Source organism: Triturus cristatus, chromosome 2_1 (assembly GCF_964204655.1).
Source record: "Triturus cristatus chromosome 2_1, aTriCri1.1, whole genome shotgun sequence".
NCBI classification, from domain to species: Eukaryota; Metazoa; Chordata; class Amphibia; order Caudata; family Salamandridae; genus Triturus; species Triturus cristatus.
Window position 1 is genome coordinate 696,816,550 of NC_140581.1, and position 18,279 is coordinate 696,834,828.

Below are 18,279 nucleotides of genomic sequence, written 5' to 3' on the forward strand. Positions count from 1 at the left end.
CCCAATTCCTGAGCCATTGACACATACATTGCACATGTTGCATGTGCATCTGAGACAGTTGTATGTCACAAACATGCTGAGTAGGATAACATGTACAATGGAAGACAGAGTGAGCGCTAGCTTAATATTTCTGAAGAACGCCCTTAGACGAGCTAACCATACTGCAGACATTGTAGCTGAGACAATGCAGTCACGTGCTCTAAGGGAGGTTGGAGTTCAAGGAGGAGACCCAAAAGTGTGTGGACCCTTCACTTATTCGAGTTGTGGGGCTACCTGCAAATGTAACAACAATACTCACCCAACGTGTACTTGATACACAAAGACAATAGGCAGACCCTCAGGTGGTACACATAGTGTAGGTATTCATGCCGGAAGATTAAGGTTTGACTGGAGATTGTGATGTAGTTTGAACAAACAACTTGCACAAGCTGTGTTCTTCTGCAGGAAGGTGTGCTGAATGATGCTACAGGTACATTTTGTTTTGATGAGTCAAAGTAATTTCCCTATTCATAATAGGTACAGATACTGCAGTCATTCACATGAGTTCAGTCATTTATATGTTTTATAGTTGAGGCTTTTGTTAAATTTACAACACTCCATGTTCAAGTGACAGTTATGACATTTTATTGAGAATATTAATCAGGGTGTCCTTGTATTCCCTACTCACAGTGGCAGACCTACTAATATTTCAGAAGCATAATATATACATTTGTTGTTTAATAAATATTCTAACATCATATTAATAAGCAGTACGTTTGTGTAATTTTTATTGAAAAGTTGTTATATAATTCCAAACAGAGGATGCTTCATTGAAATTATCGTACATACCCAGCCTGCGTTCTCAGCCTTTGAATAGTGACTTGTGTAAGAAACCTTTGTTGTGCAAAATGGCAATGTGCACTGCAGTGAAAGGCACAATACTAATTAAGACGGAAGAATATGGAAAAGTCATTGCACCGCAATTATAAAAATTCTTTAATACTGTGTGGTTGTTTTGTATTGCGTCCGAAGCTTTGTATAGTTCTTCATGATTTGATTTGATTTGATTTGACTTTGGTACAGCGTGAACATACCTGGAGGTGTCTTGGTGCTAAAAGGTAAAGAAAAATAGAGAATAGAGTTAGATTTTAGTGAAAAGCCAGGTTTTTAAAAGCTTGCGGAAACTCCAGAAAGAGAGAGCTGATTTAATTACTCAAGGAAGCCTGTTCCAGTTTTGAGTTGTACAGACCAAAAAGCTCCTACCTCCCCAAGAAGAGAGCTTGTAGGGAGGCACCACCAAATTCATTGCTGAGCTGGAACCAACGGTCCTGTTAGGAACAAACCTTATAGGTTGTTCTCTTAAGAAGGTTGGACCTTGTCCCTGAAGCACTTTATAGGTTATGCAAAGCACTTTAAAGAGAATCCTTTGATGAACAGGGAGCCAGTGCAGTCTTACCAAAGCCTGTGAGGCCAACTGGAACCTCTGGATTTTCATCAGCAATCTTGCTGCTGTGTTTTGTAGAATCTGCAATTTTATCTGATGGACCTTGGGTAGGGTGACATAAAGACCATTACAGTAGTCAATCCTGGACATTACAAGGCAGAGGACCAATGTATTCATCAAATTAAATGGAAGAAACTGTGCTATTTTCCTAATCATGTGCAGCATAAACAAGGATGTAGAAATGACCTTATTAACTTGTTCTTTGTAACTAAGTTTGAAGTCTACCAGGATACCCAGATTTTTCACCCTTTTCGCAGGGATCGGAAAAGAACCCAATTTCTCCAGTCACCAGGAAGGATTCCAAAAGGAAGTGTTATTACCAAAGAGGATAACCTCTGCTTTTGCAGAGTTCAACTTAAAGCAGTTCACATCCATTCAGGCACCAACCTCTCGCGTCTACACCAGGAATGACTCACTAATGTCATGACTTACATGTTTACCTCAGTGTCATACAGCAGTAATGTGCAGTAACATTTAAGCCAATAGGTCATGAATCACAGACTTCAAATAACTGCCTAACATCCTTTTGCATTGCTTTTTCTACAGTAAAAGAAAAACGAGACTCAGGATAGCTCATAGACATCTAACATATCTTTAGTCCAAATTAGCCAGCATGTATCAAAAATAATCCAGGGCAAAACACTGTGCCAATAGACAAGCACTTTGCCCATGCTCCAGGCGCCAGAGCTAAGGGAAGGATTTCTCCTGGGGGAATGGGGTAGAGTGCGGCCCAGTACCGGACCTGATAATTTAGCCAGACAGAGTAAGAACATGGAACTAAATTTAGATGAAGTCTAACCATGTTTACCGTATTATACTTGTTTGCATTGAATGCATTGTTTAGTATTGTTTGTAATGTGTTAAAGTGCACTGAAGGTGTCACCTGGGTAGGAGACAGTGGGATAATTGACTGGATGAGTAGGTAGAAATATGAGGACTTCTATGCCAAACATTGTGTGTGTGAAATTCATGACTTAGAGTGACCAGGATCTAGAAACAGATCAGGAATGGGGAAGAGAGGCAGAAAGGCCAGGACACAAAGCACAGAACCTTGAAGGATGAATGAGTGTGGGAAAGAATCACTCAGATCCAGCTGATTGGCTCCTTCACTAGCCCCTCCACAAGATGAGTTAGGAAAATAACTGAGGCACCCATCCTTGAGAGGCAACTAACAATGAAGAACCAAATCAATATCATCTCCTCCGCCTGTTTCTACACCCTCTGCATGCTAGGCAGGATCTTCCATTGGATCCCCATCCTTACCAGAAAAACAATTGCCCATGCCCTCATTGCCAGCCTCCTCGACTACGGCATCACACTCTACCCCAGTACCACCAAACATCTACTCAATCACCTCCAGACCATCAAAAACTCAGTGGCAAGACTCATTCTCAACCTTCCCAGAGGTCCCACCTCAGGACCCTCCAATGGTTCCCCGTACACAAATGATGCCTCTTCAAACTCCTCACCCATGCCTTCAAGGCCCTCCACAACATCTGACCCGCATAGATCAACCACCACCTGACTTTCCATCGTCCCACCAGAGAGCTCCATTCCCTCACCCTGGACCACACCCCCTGCATCTGCTAAAGCCACTGCTGAGGTCATTCCTTCACCTACATAGGCCCAAAGTACTGGAACGATCCCAACCTGCGCACCTGCCCTTCACTAGCGGAATTCAAGAAAAAGGCTCAATGCATGGCTCTTCGACCAAGAAGTAGAAAACCCAATGCCTGAAGACCCCCTGGAGTGATTAGTCACACTCTACAAGAACCACATGAGTGATTAATTGATACAGTTCTCATTCCCTTCCCACATCCATTCACGGGTTGAGCTGCAAGTGCAAGAATAGCAGGCTCTTTCTTATTTACCATGAATAAATGAGGGAACAGTGATGGTGGCAGAATAATCTAAACATAGTAATCCCTCACTGAAAGGTACTCCTGCCCATGCTATGTACCACCACTGCAGTAAAGTCAAGTGAACATTTCTGAAACAGTGGGTGGGGCTCACTAGCAAGGATGGGAAGAAATGCTTTCCCAAGGTTGGTACCATCTATCTAGAGACATTAGGGAACTTACAGAAGAAGTTGAAAGAACCTAAAAACAAGATAGAGATCAAACAATAGCCAGTCTTTCTACAGAGGGATGAGAAGGCCAACAAACACAAACAGGGATTCCACATATGTGCCATGGTACAAACGCCAAGAGAAACTATAATGCAAAATGAGCCACCATCAGCTAGAGTTATGGCTTGCGTTCCTACTTCTCAACCTGTTCCCGCTTTTTTTCTCTCAGTTCACTGAACCACAGGAAAAAGAGAATGAGAGCAAGGACACAAGTGAGGAGGATGTGAATGCCAATATGGCTGGGGGTGCACCAGTAGATGTGCCTGGGAATGGAGCAGTGCCAGCAGGATCACTGGCAGAAGAAGCACAAAGAGGTAACACGAAATCAAGTACTGCACTGTAAGTGACTGACACTAGAGTGGCACAATAGAAGTGTACAAATAACTAAATAAGACGCGTACTACACAGCTGTGAAGAGGTCTAGACTGAGAATGCGTTCAGTCCCAGCTGGGCATAGAGATCCCTGTGAACAAAACCTCACTCTTACCCAAGAAAATCTAAGAAGGACAGCAGGCCCACTGGCTGAAGTCGGATTCACAGACAAAGGGCAGAACCTTCTATTCACTCTAGTGATGCAGTCAATAAAGACCCCACCCCACTCATTCCCTGTAACTTTCTTCCCTTGAGGGTGGTCCCTGTCCCCGGAGTTAGAGCCACATCCCTTGGACCCCTTCTAACTCAATAAGCATTAAAAAGCAATCCCCCAACATTAGATAAAACACCAACCAGTTTTGCGAAAAATTGTAAAGTGTATTTAAGCTTGCAAACCGAACTGGGATGTGTCGGGTGGTGCCCAGTGAAGTAAAAGACCGGTTGGTAGAAAAGTCTGCATGTCTGAGACAGAACCCCAGTAATGAAGTGGCCCTAAATAGGGCAAATGATGCATTGTTGAAGTTTGCTGCAGAGATGTGCACAGTGAAAATAGGTTAAACCTAGGCGGCTCAGAAGGAAGCTGCATGCTCGAGCTGTGCGTTATTTTTACTCAGACAATTTTAAAATTGAATCGCTGCTAAGTCTAACTTTTTAAAATATCTTTTACAATTTTGACTATTTGCACTTTACCTGTTCTTGACTTGTGGGGTCAGCTGTAGCGTGCAATCGGGGACGGAGTTGTGTGTTATACTCCGGGGGCGGCGGACATCTTGGGAGGTGGTGGTCAGCGGTGCAGCTGCCGCAGAGAGCTTGGGCGTCCTGGCTGAAAAGGGGCGGATGTGGCGAGCGCGCATTAGAACCTAGGCGGCTCAGAAGGAAGCTGCGTGCTCGAGCTGTGCGTTATTTTTACTCAGACAATTTTAAAATTGAATTGCTGCTAAGTCTAACTTTTTAAAATATCTTTTAAAATTTTGACTATTTGCACTTTACCTGTTCTTGACTTGTGGGGTCAGCTGTAGCGTGCAATCGGGGACGGAGTTGTGTGTTATACTCCGGGGGCGGCGGAGATCTTGGGAGGTGGAGGTCAGCGGTGCAGCTGCCGCAGAGAGCTTGGGCGTCCTGGCTGAAAAGGGGCGGATGTGGCGAGCGCGCAGCGGACGCGCGCAGCGGGCGCGCCGCTGGCGCGCCGCAGGCGCGCCAAAGGCAAGCCCGTCTGCGCCCGTCCGCGCCCGACCGAGACCAGAGGCCATGATCCCTGCTCCCGCTGCTGTAACACGGCGCCCCTATACGTCCGATCAGTTAAGAAAATTTTGTGGCACACAACAATGTCATTACTCTTTGAGCCCCCCCTTTGACCAGACTCACTGCACTCAATGCAATTTCCTCCTGAACCCAGAGGATCAGGTAGGAAAGAAATGTCCTGTAAACTCGGACTTTAAAATGAAGCTGGTAAACTGCCGTTCACTACTAAAACATTCGCTTGAAATGAGACTGCTCTTAGAAGATACCAGCCCGGATATTATGTTTCTTACTGAGACTTGGCTGACGGACTGGTCTAATTCAGCGGTTGTTCAGGCACTCCCCCCAGGTTACACTATCCAAAGACAAGACCGCTCACTTACCAGAGGGGGAGGGCTTGCCATTATCCATAGGGATTCTTTTAGCTGCAGGATTTCTGACGGGCTCATTCGAGACTGTGAAAGTTGCTCCTTTTCAATTAAATTTACACCCACATGCACCTTCTCAGGTATGTTAATATACCGACCCCCAGGTGCGATTGGATCTTTTCTTGGGGACTTGGTGGACAATACCTCTCTACTGGTTAGCTCCCTGCCGAACTTCACTGTTCTGGGAGACCTTAACCTACACCTTGAATCCCGCACGGCCACGTATGTGGAAGAAGTATCTAACGCCTTAGAGGTGCTACTCCTTTCTCAGAAAGTGACGGGTCCAACTCATGTCAAAGGTCACCTGTTGGACCCGATCTTTACTAATACTCTCATCCAGGTAGATGACCCACAGCCGCTCCCCTGGACTGACCATTATCTTATTTCATTTTCCTGGTCAGCCTCCACGAGTAGGAAAGCTGGAAACCATTCCAAAATTCTGAACCGGAATTGGTCTAATATTTCTGTGGAAGAATGGGCTGCCATCCTCAAAGAAACCCGTCCCTGTCTAGACCCTGACCCTGAGAAGGCAAATTCACAATTCAATCTCTGGATCAAAAATTCACTGGACGTATTAGCCCCCATAAAACTCAGGGACATTAAAAAGGGGCCAAAAAAAGTTGCTTGGTTCACTACGGAGCTGAGAGATCTTAAACGGAATTGTAAGCAACTTGAGAGGCAGTGGAGGAAAGACTTTTCATGTGAAAAAAAGAAAATCTATCGTGATGCACTAAAACTGTATAAAACCGAGATTATGAAAACACAATCTAAGTTTTATGAAGCAAAGATTTTATCAGCACCTACCTCTCCTAAAGAAATTTTTTAAATTTTTAAATCTTTGACTACCCCTCCATGCACCACGATGACCTCTACTGATGTACAAGGTCGCTGTAACAATTTAGCAGAATATTTCCACGATAAGGTACAGGCGATTTACTCAGCCTTTTCGACAGTCACCACTTCTGACCTTAATGCCACGTTGCAAGAAATTAGAGATCGCCGAGACCAGAGTCTGGAATCTTTTCCGCCCCTGGATTCAGATACAGTGATGTCCTTACTTAATAAACTTAAATCAGGCTCCCCTAAAGACCAGGCGCCCCCCACGATGTTGCACAAGGTGGCCCCAGAAGTAGCCCCTGTTATCGCAACTCTTATTAACTCCTCACTGTCAACAGGCAAGGTTCCTTCACTATGGAAGGAAGCGATGGTAAAGGCCCTGCTAAAAAAACCTGGTTCAGATCCGGAGGTAATGGCCAACTATCGCCCTATCTCCCTGCTCCCGGGAATAGCTAATATAGCAGAGAAGTACGTCAATACTACCCTTTCCACTTATTTGGAGGAACATGACTGTTTGCACTCAACATAGACTGGCTTTAGATCTCGACAGGGCACGGAAACCGCCCTGATTGCCGTTGTAGAGGAGGCAAGGAAAATTATGGACTCAGGAGGATCAGCTGCAATAATCATCCTTGATCTCAGTGCGGCTTTTGATACCGTCAACCATCAAATTCTCATTACAAGATGTCACGAGATGGGGATGAACGGTACCGCACTGAGATGGATAGCCTCCTTTCTGGAAGGCCGCACATTCCAGCTCTTTGAGGAGAATGTGACTTCTAGGAATGTGCCTTTGAAGAGTGGAGTGCCTCAGGGCTCATCACTTAGCCCCACTCTTTTTAATATTTATATGTGCCCCTTGGCTAAAATTGTGGAGGCATTCGGCATACAAATTGTTATGTATGCCGACGATACTCAGTTGATTGTCTCCCTCAAAAACCCAGGACATCAAGGAAGTAATCTTTCCAGATGCCTGGAGGAGATATCCATGTGGATGAAAGAATCCTGCCTACAGCTCAATGGATCAAAAACAGACCTTATGCTGCTGGGAAAACCCCTGCCTCCAGACATGCCGTTAGCACGGCCTAGTTGTATGGGAAACCCGCCCACTCCTAAAAAACACATTAAGAGCTTAGGAGTCTGGCTGGACGCAAGACTAGACATGAAGACACAGGCTAACAAGGTAGCTGGGTGCTGCTTCGGGATTTTGAAGTCAGCACGAAAGATCTTGCCTCTTCTCCCATTTCATGCAAGAAGACTACTCCTCCAGGCGCTTATACTGTCGCGTCTGGACTACGCTAATGCCCTATATTTAGGAGCCCCCCAGTTCACAATATGCATACTACAGAAGGTCCAGAACTGTGCGGCAAGAATTCTCTTGCAATTTTCGCGGCTAGACTCAGCAAAAAAAGCAATTAGACAATTGCACTGGCTCCCAGTTTTAGAAAGGATTAAATTCAAGGCCCTTTGTATCACTCACAAGATCATGGCCGCGAATGGTCCTCCAATCCTTCAAAGGATAGTTTCTCCATACCATCCCAAAAGGCACCTTCGCTCGGAAAATAAGCGCCTTGCCATGGTACCGAGAATTGTCAGGACCAGATGTGGAGGTCGCTGTTTCTCCTATGTCGCTCCTAAGACTTGGAACACCCTCCCAGACTCTATCCGTATGGAGGAGGAATACCTGCCCTTTCGACGGCTTTTGAAGACGCATTTTTTTCCTAAGGTATAATTTATTCTGCCCCTCGCTGTCTGGTTCTCAGCGCTGGGAGGCCCTAGGGTAGCCATGCGCTCTATAAATGCCTCTTTCATTTCATTTCATTTCATAAACTAAAATTTCAACATGAAAACAAAATAAAGGAGAATCACCGGCAGATCATCGAGACAGGCTCAAAGATTTTTTTGAGAGATTATCAGGCATCTGATGGAGATGGCTTAGGAAGATGAAGGTACAGACTTTGTGCAGAGATTGTTACCTAATATGAGAAGTCAAATCATGATAATTCATATTGGATGGAAACTAGCTGAGTTAGTGACTGTTGTGCATCATTGCGTTGCTTCAAAAGAAAGAGAATGAATCTAAACAAATCTCTTTGAAATTGCAGAACATGCAGCAGAATGTAAATGGAGCAGATGGGGAGCTCCCACAAGCGGGTGGTGGCTCCATTTTGGTACATTACATTGATGGTTTATTGTTGGCTTATGCTACTTTAGATTACGGCAAAGCTGACTTTGTCTACCTACTAACTGAATTGGCTAAAATGTGGCATAAGGCTTCACAGGGAAAACTGAAAATGTGCCTCCCCAGTGTGTGTTATCTTGGTCATAAAATCTCTGTCTGAGATGACTACCTGTCACGAGAACATATTCAAGCCTTTCGCACATTGACACATCCAGTGACTGTCTCCCAGTTATGAACTTTCCTGGGTGTGTCTGGATCCTGGAGTACACCAAAATGGCAAAGTCTCTGCAAGACTATGTCAGAAAAGATAGCCCATAACATTTGCAGTGGTCCAGGGAAGCCAAATATGCTTTTGTACAACTGAAGCAAGCCCTTGCCTTTGCACCCATTTTGGGGCTACCTGGCTACACCAAGACTTTCACTCTGTATTGTCATGAATGCATAGTTTTGCCTTGGCTGACCATTCCTCTGCTCTAGACCCAGTCGCAGCAGGACTTCCTCTACGTTTCTCATGTGTAGTCACTGCTGCTCATCTTGTTGAAGGTTCTGAAAATACTGTGTTACGTTCCATCCAGATTGTCACTGCTTCCCATGCTCTTGTTGCTCTACTCCTCTAACACACAACACCTTTTGACTGCCAAGTTATCTCAATATGAAATTCTGTTGCTGTCTTTGTCTGTTGCTAAACCCTGAAATCGGCATCACTTGTGCTCCTTAAGTGAGGAAGGAGAACCTCATGATTGCCTTGTGGTAACCCAACATGTAATAAAGCCCCATATTAATCCCAAGGGCACACCAATGTTAAACTGTGAATTCATGTATTTTGATGATGATTCATAGCTTCGAAATGTCGAAGTTTTGCTGATTACAAGTTATGCTGAATAGATTCTATATTCATTTGTTGAAAGCTGCCACCTACCTGATGCAAAATCAGCCCAGCTTGCTGAACTTGTTGCACTCAAGTTTGCATCTTAGATGAGAAAAAGTATGCGTTTGAAGTCAGGCACACATTGGGGCTTCTATGGATGCAGAGGGATTCTTGCCCTCTGCTTGTATTTGTGTAAAGAATGGCTTGTGTGAGAAACTGGGTTACTGGTTGAGGGGGGTGAAACCCTATTCAAGCAGCAGACACAATCCTTGTCAGGGTGAGGCTCAAACAAGCAAACACCAAATTAACCTGAGCTCAACCCTCTGGTAGCTTGGCACAGAACAGTCAGGCTTAATTTAGAGGCAATATGTATATTTTTATGCAACATTTCAAACAGTAATAAAGTGAAACCACAAGACAAGAAAAATCCCACACCAATCTAGCAACATAAAGCAAAAGTTCACGAATAAATCAAGACCAAAATGACAAAAATCCAGATAGTAGAACTGGAGATGTGCAATTTTAAAGGTTTAAGTGAAAATAGTGCCAAAATGCCCAAAGTGCCACTCACGGCTATCTGCTCTTGTTAGACCGGAAGAAAGTCACAAGTTCATGATACCTCAATGAAGCAAGGGATGGATACAGGGAAAAGGCTAGTTCCTCTAAAAATTGCCTTCTAAGTTCAGCGCAAAGAATCCCCTTCGCAGTGGAGGAAGCTGTGAGGAGCAGAGAAGCCTCGTCGATATAGTGTGAAGGGTAGGTCTGGCATTGCGGGCGGTCATTGTTCTACCGCAAAGATACTGTTGCCATCGCGAGTAGGCAGGCTGAAGCTTCACAATGGTGCTCTCCATGAGAGGTTGATGCTGTGGTGCAAAGGGTCGGGTTGATGGAATTTGGCATTAGCGGGCTATGCGAGTGACAAGGTTTTGGCACCAACAGGACCGTTCGCAGTTGTGAAGAGACCAAAAACTTCAATTCAGCGTCTCTGCAGCCACACCAAAGGTCCAGTACCTAAGGGGCACCACTTGAGGGTCAGGAACTTGCTCCATCAGGACCTGGGTTCTGGTTCAGGTGGTTGTTAGTCTGTTAAGTCCCTGTGGCACTGCACAGAAGGCCAGCAAACTAGCCCTTGGAATCCAGGTGCCCTGTCTAGATAATCTGCTGGTGAGGTTCACCTCACTCTGACTCAGGCAGGGGAGCAGCATGGCAGCAGGGCATTTATCCAGCAAGGCAGCAGGGCAGTAGTCCAGCGGGGCAGCAGTCCAGCAGAGTGGCAGTCCTTTCAGTAGCAGAGCAGTCCTTCTTTCAAGCTAACTCTCCAAAGGTCCAGTAGAGTACTGAAGAGTCAGTGTCTGCAGTCCAATATTTATACCAGGTGCCTCATATGAAGTGGGAGAAGCTTCTAGTGGTTTCCTTTTGAAGTGCTCAGGTTTCCTGCCTCCCTTGCTCTTGCTCCAGACTATCCACAAGGGATATGCATCCCTTTGTGTGGAGGCAGAACACAGCCTATTCAAGTGTAAGTAGGGCTGTGCCCAGCTACGCCTTCCCATACTGTCAGGGATGGCACATTCGGGCACATCTATTGTTTGTGGCTGTCTTGAGGAATACGCAAAGCCCAACTGTCAGCTGCACCCTGTCATGTGACCCACAGACAAGCTGCAGAAACTTAATTGCTAAGGCAGGAAAATGACAACTTTCTAAAAGTGGTATTTTGTAAATTGTACAATAAGAAAGGATTTTTCATAACAATTCCAAAGACACTGAGCATGAACTGGGTATCTGTTCCCATTTCGGAGTTACAGCTTACAAAATGTAATAAGGCAACTCCAATGTTATCCTATGGGGGAGTAGGCCTTGCAATAGTGAAAAATGAATTGACGAGTTTTTCACTACCAGTGCATGTCCTACTTTTTAAATACACTGCACCCTGTACTTTGGGCCTACCCTAGGGGTGATTTATATGTATTAAAAGGAAGGTTTGGGACTGCAAAAGTTTTATTTTGCCAGGTCGACATAGCAGTTTAAAACTGCATACACAGGCTGCAATGGCAGGCCTGAGGCATGTTTTAAAGCGCTACTCAAGTGGGTGACACCATCAGTGCTGTAGGCCCACTAGTAGCATTTAATTTACAGACCCTGGGCGCATTTTGTGACACTTTACTAGAGACTTAAAACTAAATTAAATAAGCCAATTGGGTATATGCCCATTCTACCATGCTTTAAGAAGAAAGCACAGCACTTTAGCATTGCTTGGCAATGGTAAAATGTCCTAAAGCCAGCAAAAACAGAATCAGCAAAACAGGAGGGTTGAAGGCAAAAAGTTAGGAGGAAACCCACGCCACAGATGGCAGGTCTAACAGCTTGTATGTATAAAATGTATTGAACACTTTATTGTTGCCACAAAAACAAGCAGTAGTTAAGTGTGTGGGCCACCAAAACTCGCATGATGTGTCTTGAGGAAATGTCCTCACTGATTTAGCTGCTAGACAAGCTGCCTTGTAACAAACCAATGATGCTGTTATGTATGCTGTACAAACCAATTTGTATTCTGTGCCCTCCCTATAATATTTGTCTCTGTTGCAGGAGCAAGCCTCTGAAAGTGAGAAACAGTACTGATTTAAACAGAAGTGCATATGGGACCCAGAAGAAGTGTGGAGCGACAGCTCAGGGCAGGTGGTCACACTGAAATGTCTGCAACCCAGTCTTGTACCATTGTGTAAGAGAGCTACCCTGTCAATAGAGATGGCATGGCTTGTGCTGCCGCAACCCATTGATATGTGTCCTCTTTTCCTTTGTTACCTAGAATTCCTGTAATTTCTGTTTCACCTGTTAGACTTATAATGCTGGCACAGGGATCAAGGCCACCCCCACTGCTCGCCCTCCTCTCTGGGGCTACTTTGTGCATCTTCAGATGAGCTTCATTCAGATGCCCCAAATGTGACACTTACTCTTATGTGGTTATAAATGTTTGTATTTTTGCAGAGTGGGTGGAAGTTTATCCCTGTGCAAGTGCAGATGTCATTACTGTAGCTAAGTGCTTGCTAAGGGATATTAATCTCTGTTTCAGGATCTCGAGTCACTTCTAAAGCGACAGACGCGCACACTTCATTTAATCCGTAATGCAGGAGATTTGCAAAACTTTAGTTTGGGATTAATCAACACTTCCATTGTGTCTGTCACCTTGAGGCAGTAGGAAAGACAGAGAGAAACAATGGCACATTTAAGAATAATGGAGAAATGCATCTTTTGAACAAGGAAAGCCGTCCCCACATGTAACTCCATGGAGAATTTTAGGTAAACATTCTTCTAGCATAAACACATGTTCATCAAATGATGGGTCCAAGCTTCATTTATTTTTGTAGGCCGTGAAGCAGCCGCGCGTAAACTGGGACCCGCTTACTATCAATCAATCAATCAATCAATCACAGCATTTATATAGCGCACTACTCACCCGGAGGGTCTCAAGGCGCTCGGGGGGGGGGGGTCCGCTACTGCTCGAACAGCCAGGTCTTCAGCTGCTTCCTGAAGGCGAGGTGGTCCTGGGTCAGGCGGAGGTGGGACGGGAGGGAGTTCCAAGTCTTGGCGGCCAAGTAGGAGAAGGACCTTCCTCCTGTGGTGGCTCTTCGGATCCGGGGGATGGCGGCGAGGGCGTGGCTGGTCGAACGAAGGTGGCGTGTGGGAGCGTAGAAGTTGAGGCGGCTGTTGAGGTATGCTGGTCCTTGGTTGTGCAATGCTTTGTGTGTGTGGGTCAGGAGACGGAAGGTGATTTTCTTGCTGACCGGGAGCCAGTGCAGGTCTCTCAGGTGTCCGGAGATGTGGCTGCGACGGGGGATGTCCAGGATGAGTCGGGCTGAGGCGTTCTGGATCCGCTGGAGTCTCTTCTGGAGTTTGGTGGTGGTTCCGGCGTAGAGGGAGTTACCGTAGTCCAGACGGCTGGTGACGAGGGCCTGGGTGACCGTCTTCCTGGTCTCGGTGGGGATCCACCGGAAGATCTTTCGTAGCATGCGCAGGATGTTGAAGCAGGACGAGGATACGGCGTTGACTTGCCTGGTCATGGAGAGGGAGGAGTCCAGGACGGGGGGATTTAAATGCCCTGGATCTGGAGACTAACTATAGAGGTCACTATTGGCCGCATGGCTCTGGTGACCCACCTCACCTGTGGCTTGAGCGTGATGCCGCTTTCCCTCTGTCTCTTCCTAAAACGCTGTTAAATAGGTTGACCCATCATTGCAAACCTTGGACTTGCTGTGTGGAAGAGACTAGCTGAGCTGCAGGCTGGACCGCTGCTTAACTCGCCACAGGTGCTGCTAGAGTGGTGCATGTGGTTTCCCCTAGGGCAGGAAAGGACAGTGGCGAGCACACTGCAGGGGCTGGTGTTGAGATGTATGGGCTATATTTTTGCAGATGTGGCACTCCGCAGTTGGGAGCAGGTGAGTGCGCAGGGTGACACGCATACCACCCCGGCTCAGTTTCACGACAAGGGTTGTGCCACATGATGTGGGAATTAATGAAGGAGGCCTTGACAGAGCCTCTGGAGTCGCCCGCTTTGACTCACTTTCTGCAGGCGCCTACACCTCAGCGCATTATTGAAAAACTGTAGCGTTCTCACAGGATGCTGGCGGCCAGGAATTAAGGCCCGACTGGCAGGAGGATTTGGAACTGCTTATTAGCGATAAACAATGGATGGATGGATATGTGAGTTCTATGCTGCTTAGTGTGGCCTCGGGGAATGACAGTGGTCCTTGGATGTTCCCTAGTCTAGTGATGACTGTGCAGGGGTCAGGTGATTGGCTTTCGGGGCCGGGGGATACAGGCATTGCGGGCACTGTGCCGGGAGTGTTGCATGTGCTGATAGCACTTGTATAGTATGCAACTCACCAGTGATTAAAGTGCCATTATATGCTATATGGTTGTTGAAAATGAAAATATAGTTCTAAGAAAAAAAAATCATTAGGTATCACACCTTGTCAGAGTGGTAATGTACCATGATGATTTAAATGCATTTGTCATCAATGCTTAATCGTTAAACATGATTACCACCTGCTATGACTTCATGGTTTTTTAAGAGAGCAATTTCTTGTTTTTAGACTTCATTACTTGAGAATGTTTAACACATTCGTGATCCACAATTTAGGGGCTGATTACGATGTTGGGCTGAGTTGCCTCCGTCCGACATTGTCTTGTTCATGTGACCAAACCGAAACCCGATCGGCGGTCCCGATCGGCCTATTAGGTGCAATGGGAGCATGCATTCTGACCGCAAACCGGCCGGAATGCATGCTCCCATTGTAAAATGGAAGGTGCAGTTCATTCCTGCACTACGTGGCAGGCACCTCGAGGTGCCTGCCACGAGGTGCAGGGATTAACAGGAGGGAGCCAAAGGTGTCCCCTTTCCATGCACCCAAGGGGGCCTTGTTGGGGGTCCCCAAATGCGAGTTCCGACAGCCTTTCTGTGTCGGAAAGGCCGACACGGAAAGGCTGCCGAAACCAGACATCGTAATCCCAGTGGCGGAAAGAGCCGCCCTTGGGATTACAGGCCACATTTCGACTGGCCGAGGGGCTTGCTGAGCCTGTCGGAAGCCAGCCGGAATGACCAGTTGGATTGCTTTCCGACCGCCACCATCGTAATGAGGCAGTCGGAAAGGAATCCGACTGGCATATTACGATGCGGTCGTAAAGGCTCCGACCAATCGTAATCAGCCTCTAAGTGATCAGAATTTTAATTTCTGTGTTGCTGTTATTAAAACTATCTGGTTCACCATGCAATGTTTGCAGTTTGCTCAATTTAGGCCCTCTGTACATTACAATATGTTGTTTTGCTATTGAATTGCAAATTGCAAAACGTATGTGCTATTTGTTTCCTCTAGAGCTCCATTCTCTTACCACCTCCCTCACTGAATGTTGGTGTGCTGCTCTAGGCCGCTTTTTTCTCTTTTTATACCATTTCTATTCTAATGAATCACATATTATTTGCCCCTTTGTTTGAACATTTCAATCGCTACTGTAACTGCATTTCTAAAGTGTTGTGCTAGTAGACCTCGTGAGTGTTTAGTGTTTGCGATCAGTTGGTGAATGTGAATGGCTCACAGTGTTTAGATTCATTGGCTCTGATTTATCAATGAATTGTGTTTCACTACCCTTTTAAGTATGCATTGTGTTTTGCATGCACTTTGCTATTTAAATTCCAGACCACAGCAGAACTATCACAACAGGCCTTGACCTCCAACACTGGAACAACATATCAGAGGGGGATTGGGCTTCTGCCCTCCACAAACAACAATCAGAGCATACTGGCTACCTACCTAACAACATGAACAACTTCAACAACTGGATCATAGCCTCAACTAATACCCTGGCACCTCAGAAAATAAGTCGATTAGCAAGAACGCAAAGACAGGACAGCTGCTACACGGAAAAGAACTCAGAATGACAAACGATGCTACAAGCAAGTAGAATAGAGATGGAGAGCAAGCCAGTAACAATCAGACAAGGAAATATTCAAATCAACCCAGAGACACTACCACCAGCAAATCAAGGAAACCAAAAGGAAGACCCTTGACGAGTGCATCAACAACAGCATCAACAGCAGCAAAGACATTTCTTCATCATCAAGGGCTTCACCACACAAGCAGCAACTACCAGTGACATCATCCCAGCCCAAGAACTATACAACTTCCTCTCAAACATCCACAACAAAATAACAACAATTTACCTAGCTTTGACCTACAACCAGACCCTATCAACTTTGCAAAAGGTCTCCCGGTATCAAACAAAGGCAACACCCTGAAAACATGGCACCTCATCAACACAGAGGTAACCTCAGCAACCATGAAGGTTGTTCACTTCGGGGCCCAGTCAAACCCTTGCCCAACCATGCCTTTGACAATGGTTCAAACCCCATCGGAAAAGCTCTCTGACCCCAACCCTCAATATCTCCATCGACAGAGCTACTTTACCGGAAAAATGGAAACATGCAGGCATCAACGTCCTCCTGAAATAGCCATCAGCAGACCCAGCCAAACTCGCAAACCACTAACCAATCTCCCTCCAGTCATAGCCTGCCAAAGTCCTACAAAAACTAATAAACAGACGCCACTCTGACCACCTCGCCAACCACCAATTCCTTGACACTATGCAATCAGGCAGCAAACCTAACCCCAGTACAGAGACAGAGTTCAGATTAGCAACAGACAACATACAGATTATCCTCGACAGAGGAGAATCTGCAGCCCTCATCCTACTTGACCTCTCTGCAGCCTTTGCCACAGTCTCCCACCCCATCTAGTTGAAATGACTTAACAAGGGTGACATTCAAGGACATGCCCTAAAATGGATCTCACCAGAACAAAAACAGTCCACATGACACCATACTCCTCAGCAGTTTAGAACAAGGGTTCAGCCTACCCGAATAGCTACAGGAAGTTTCACAAATGATCCAGACACCTCCTATGAGAAGGACTCTCACTATCGGATATACCACTCATTCCCAAAAGCAATCAGGAGGTTGTTTCTTCTTTAACATCAACACTAAAGCGTGGAATGTCCTCCCACACCACATTAGAGTCTCCTAATCTGTTCTTGAATTCCAGAAGAAGCTGAAGATCTGGATGTTCAAGTAAGCCTCCTTGAGGATAGCACCACACACCTGCAAAGTGCCGGGATACTCACAGGGGTGATAGTACGCTGTACAAATTCATGTAAAGTAACGCAACACAACACAACACGTAATACACAACAGTGGGCCCGATTCACAGAACTAATTTAAGACAAAATCCTAAACTTACTACCATATACTCATTTTGGTATTCACAGAAGGCACTTACTCATTTTGGTATTCACAGAAGGCACTTACTCATTGATGAGTAAGTGCCTTCTCTGAATACCAAAATGAGTAAGTGCCTTCTGTGAATACCAAAATGGTAGTAAGTTTAGGATTTTGTCTTAAGTTAGTTCTGTGAATCGGGCCCAATACTTATATCTGGCTGAACATTCAAAACTTTATTGCAACTCTCATAATAGTGCTATACTGTAATTAGACTCAACTTTGCACAAAGTACTTCAAGATAGTCTTCCACTGCTCATTTATTCTACCCAGAAAGCAAAGGTGTGGGAAACCATGAACCTGCTGAGCGGTGAACACCCAATATTGTTTGTGTGACTTTGCAAATGCGAGGATCAGGGAAAAAGCCTGATGAAGAATTAAATATGCATGATTCCATTAAATGGTTACATATTGTACATTGAGAAAGAAGGATGAGAACAACACTAAAGTGACATTAAGGCTCTCTTTATGACTTAAGAGCTTAATTTCGATCCATAGGGAAACACAAGTTTGCAAAGTGATAGGGATAACGACTTGTGTGATAATTATCACACACTCGCAGTTTTCCTCTGATAAATTCCAGCAGGCCAAGCCTGCCAAAATGTATTGAGAGAAAGGCCCATGAAAATAGCAAAACATGCAGAATTTGGTATGTTAAAAAATGATTATGCATTTTATACACATTTTCCTTTTAAAAACACGGAATAGGAGGTATTTACTGCACATGGTAAATAGCTCACTGTAGGCTAATGGTGCTTATCACATGTGATAAATACCTCATCTTATTGTGTTAAACTCAATTTTGCACCACTGGAGCGTCACTTTTTTGATGCTCCGGTGGCGCAATGTGCTGCAGCATATTTACAAGGCCATGAAGTGAATTTTCATGGCCTTGTAAATATGCGTCCCTTTCATGCAGA

General features: G+C 45.3%; 1 long non-coding RNA gene across 1 annotated transcript in view; it reads left to right on the plus strand.

Annotated features, from left to right (window-relative positions):
* The window catches only part of LOC146865776 (uncharacterized), a 105,434-nt gene extending 93,195 nt beyond the window's left edge, over nt 1-12,239 (plus strand). Inside the window, exon 3 of the long non-coding RNA XR_014976698.1 lies at nt 12,121-12,239. This is a non-coding gene — a long non-coding RNA (uncharacterized LOC146865776). The remainder of the gene's footprint in view (nt 1-12,120) is intronic.
* Nucleotides 12,240-18,279: the final 6,040 nt, after the last annotated feature.